Below are 4553 nucleotides of genomic sequence, written 5' to 3'. Positions count from 1 at the left end.
CTGTGCTGGGTGCTTCAGATGCAACCAATAATCCCATCTAGGGGAGAGTGGAGTGCACCTGCTGCCCTCCAGGAAAGAACACCGGCTCTGTGACCTCGCTGACTGGCTGCAGCCTCCTCTTTATCATCAGGAAGCTCTCAGGTCTAACCTCACTCCTTCCTGCTGCAACATCAGCCCAGTTCCCCTTGGCCCCAGAGGCACTGCTTGCTGGCCTGACCTGGCAGGTGGGGAGGGTGCTTGTATGGCCCAGGGCCCTCTCCCAGCTCTTGAGTCAGCCTGATCCATTGTTCCAACGACTCTGCCTGCTAAGGTGGCTTGAAAGCCCAGCAAGCCCTGCCAGCTGAAGCTTGTGGCTGAAGAAGGGGCAGAAAGAGGGAGAACTGGGGAAGGCTGATGTTGGGTGGGGAAGCAGAGGGGGTAGAAGAGGCAGGTCTCACCCACTGCCTGGCTTCTTAAAGTCAAAGTTTATAGGATTTTTTTGTTGTTGTTTGTTTGGTTTTTTATTGTTTTGTTGTTTTTCTGTTGTTGTTTGTTTGTTTTGAGATGGAGCTTCGCTCTTGTTGCCCAGGTTAGAAAGCAATGACATGATCGTGGCTCACCGCAACCTCCGCCTCCCGGGTTCAAGCCATTCTCCTGCCTCAGCCTCTGGAGTAGCCGGGATTACAGGCATGTGCCACCATGCCCGGCTAATTTTGTATTTTTAGTAGAGACGGGGTTTCTCCATGTTGGTCAGGCTGGTCTTGATCTCCAAACCTCAGGTGATCCGCCCACCTCAGTCTCCCAAAGTGCTGGGATTACAGGCATGAGCCACCACTCCTGGCAGAAAGTTTGTAGTTTTAAAGATGTAGGGGGGGCTTGGCACAGCGGTTCACACCTGCAATCCCAGCACTTTGGGAGGCCGAGGTGGGTGGATCACCTGAGGTCAGGAGTTCAAGACCAGCCTAACCAATATGGTGAAACCCCGTCTCTACTAAAAATACAAAAAAAATTAGCCAGGCATGGTGGTGCACGCCCCTGGTCCCAGCTACTCAGGAGCCTGAGGCAGGAGAATCGCCTGAGCCCAGGAGGCAGTTTGCAGTGAGCCAAATCATTTTATATTTTTTGTTTGAAACATCCCATCTATTAAAAAAAAAAAAAAAAAAAAAAAAAGATGTAGAGGGAGAGTGAGAAGATCTAGTCCTTGTCGGGTGCTCCTTCTCTTATATATAAATAATACTAACTCATAATTGAAAATGTTAAATCGACAGACAATAAAATAAAATCAGGGCCGGGCGCGGTGGCCCAAGCCTGTAATCCCAGCACTTTGGGAGGCCGAGACGGGCGGATCACGAGGTCAGGAGATCGAGACCATCCTGGCTAACATGGTGAAACCTCGTCTCTACTAAAAAAAATACAAAAACCTAGCCAGGTGAGGTGGCGGGCGCCTATAGTCCCAGCTATTCGGGAGGCTGAGGCAGGAGAATGGCGTAAACCCGGGAGGCGGAGCTTGCAGTCAGCTGAGATCCAGCCACTGTACTCCAGCCTGGGTGACAGAGCGAGACTCCGTCTCAAAAAAATAAAATAAAATAAAATCAGAAAGAATAAAACTCTTCTAAAATACTGTCACCTAGAAGTAGCCACTATTAACATTTTAGTGTTTAACCTTCCAGGTGTTTCTATATACAAATATCTTTCAATTTATTCAGTCAACACATATTTATTGGACACTTACTATGTGCCAGGCACTATTCTAACAATGGGGATATAGCAGTAAACAAAACAGATCATTGCTGAGTGCAGTGGCTCATGCCTGTAATCCCAGAACTTTGGGAGGGCAAGGCAGGAGGATGGCTTGAGTCCAAGAGTTTGAGGCCAGCCTAAGCAACATAGTGAGACTCTGTCTCTACAAAAAATCAAAAATTAGCTGAGCATGGTGGCACACGCCTGTAGTCCCAGTTACTTGGAAGACTGACGTGGGAGTATCGCTTGAGCCTGGGAGGTCAAGGCTGTATTGAGCTATGATTGCACCACTGCACTCCAACCTGGACAGCAGAATAAGACCCTGCCTCTAAAAAAAAACCATAAATAAGTAGAAGGGTCAGGAGTGGTGGCACACGCCTGTAATCCCAGCACTTTGGGAGGCCGAGGCGGGCGGATCACGAGGTCAGGAGATTCAGACCATCCTGGCTAACACAGTGAAACCCCGTCTCTACTAAAAATGCAAGAAATTAGCCGGGTATGGTGGCACGTGCCTGTAGTCCCAGCTATTCGGGAGGCTGATGCAAGCGAATAGCTTAAACCCGGGAGGCAGAGGTTGCAGTGAGCTGAGATCATGCCATTGCACTCCAGACTGGGCAACAGAGCAAGACTCCCTCTAAAAAAAAAAAAAAGGTAGAAGGAATACATTCTAAAATAATGATAAAATAATGACAAAAAGTAGAGTAAATATACAAGCCAGTAACATAGTCCTTTACTATCATGATCAAGTATTATGTACTGTATGTAATTTAATGTGCTATATATTGATACAATTGGCAGCACGGTAGGTTTTTTACACCAGCATCTTCACAAACACATGAGTAATGCCATTTGATGCATTATGATGACTACGATGTCAATAGGCAAGAGGACTTTTTCAGTTCCATTATAACGTATGGAACCATTGTCATATGTGCACCATATATACAACAGAGACCTCGTTACGCAATGTGTGACCATACTCATGTGTCTGGTATAGCAGTATATTCTACTGCAATAGATGCATCTTCCATTTATATTAATATGTATTTCCAGGCCGGGTGTGGTGGCTCACTCCTGTAATCCCAGCCCTTTGGGAGGCCGTGGCAGGTGTTTAACTTGAGGTCAGGCGTTCGAGGCCAGCCTGGCCAACATGGTGAAACCCTGTCTCTACTAAAAATACAAAAATTAGCCAGGCATGGTGACAGGTGCCTATAATCCCAGCTACTGGGGAGGCTGAGGCAGGAGAATCACTTGAACCTGGGAGGCGGAGGTTGCAGTGAGCTGAGATCATGCTATTGCATTCCAGCCTGGGTGACAGAGTGAGGTTCCATCTCAAAAAAAAAAAAAAACACAGCCAGGCACAGTGGCTTACACCTGTAATCCCAACACTTTAGGAAGTTGGGATGGATCACGATACGAGGTCAGGAATTCAAGACCAGCCTGACCAACATGGTGAAACCCTGTCTCTACTAAAAATACAAAAATTAGCCAGGCATGGTGGCGCACGCCTGTAATCCCAGCTACTCACGAGGCTGAGGCAGGAGAATTGCTTAAACCCGGAAGGTGGAGGTTGCAGTGAGCCAAGATTGTGCCACTGCATTCCAGCCTGGGTGGCAGAGTGAGATGCCATCTCAAAAAAAAAAAAAAAAATGCATTTCCCATAAGTGGGATCATATTACACATATGAATTTTAGCAGGATTTCCCCTCATCTCTATCAATAAACACATTCTCAGATTACTGTGAATGGCTTAGAGTATTCTCTTGCACAGATTCTCAGGGGTTTTCACAAGTCCACCGCCTGATTTCTTTCCCAGAGGAGATAGGAGCCTTGCTCTAGAAGCACCATCTGATCACAGACACACACATGCACAGGCACACGATCACGCATACACACCCTGGAGTCCATAGGAGCCAGACGGTGCCTCACCAGGCAGCACAGTCTAATCCAGTCCTGCTTCCATACACCTTTCCAGGATTTTCCAAGGCCCAGATCCATTCCTGGTATTCCCTTGCAAGCAAGAGCAGGAGCCAGTTTCTCCCACTCTTGACTCCCCCTGCAGGTGGCCAGGATTCTTGCAACCCAGATACCTGGGAGCTGGGTTGGATGCCTGGAATGGAAGCAAGGGGCAGTTCATGATCTTCCTGGAAACCTCTTCTCTGCCACCACCTCCCTGGTGCCTGATGTGGGTATAAAGTCAGAGGCCCCCAAATGGAGACTCAGAGCGCTGGTAATTCCCAGGCCTTTTTCTGGACCTTGAGAAGTCCGAGTGGGCCCTGGGCCAACCTGGGAAAATTCACAGCGCATGGATTCTCTCGGAAGCTAACTCTTGGGATCCTGGAGACACCTTGGGCAGAACACAAAAGTGAGGCTGAGAATCAGGGAAGAGGGGCCCTAGGGGCTGATGGTCAAGATCAGATCAGGGGTCCGACTGCATGGGTTCAGACACTGTCTCCACTATGGCCTACCCATGCAGCCTCAGGCTAGCGACTTAACCTCTCTGTGCCTCCCTCCATTTTCCAGTTATCATAAGAGGATAATCAGCCGGGCATGGTGGCTCAAGCCTGTAATCCCAGCACTTTGGGAGGCTGAGACGGGTGGATCACGAGGTCAGGAGATCGAGACCATCCGGGCTAACACGGTGAAACCCCGTCTCTACTAAAAAATACAAAAAACTAGCCGGGCGAGGTGGCGGGCACCTGTGGTCCCAGCTGCTCGGGAGGCTGAGGCAGGAGAATGGCGTAAACCCGGGAGGCGGAGCTTGTAGTGAGCTGAGATCCGGCCACTGCAGTCCAGCCTGGGAGACAAAGCGAGACTCCGTCTCAAAAAAAAAAA

This window comes from Rhinopithecus bieti, unplaced genomic scaffold (assembly GCF_001698545.2).
Source record: "Rhinopithecus bieti isolate Rb0 unplaced genomic scaffold, ASM169854v2 scaffold_56806, whole genome shotgun sequence".
NCBI lineage: Eukaryota > Metazoa > Chordata > Mammalia > Primates > Cercopithecidae > Rhinopithecus > Rhinopithecus bieti.
The sequence above is the reverse complement of the archived record's forward strand: the minus strand, read 5'-3'. Positions refer to the sequence as shown.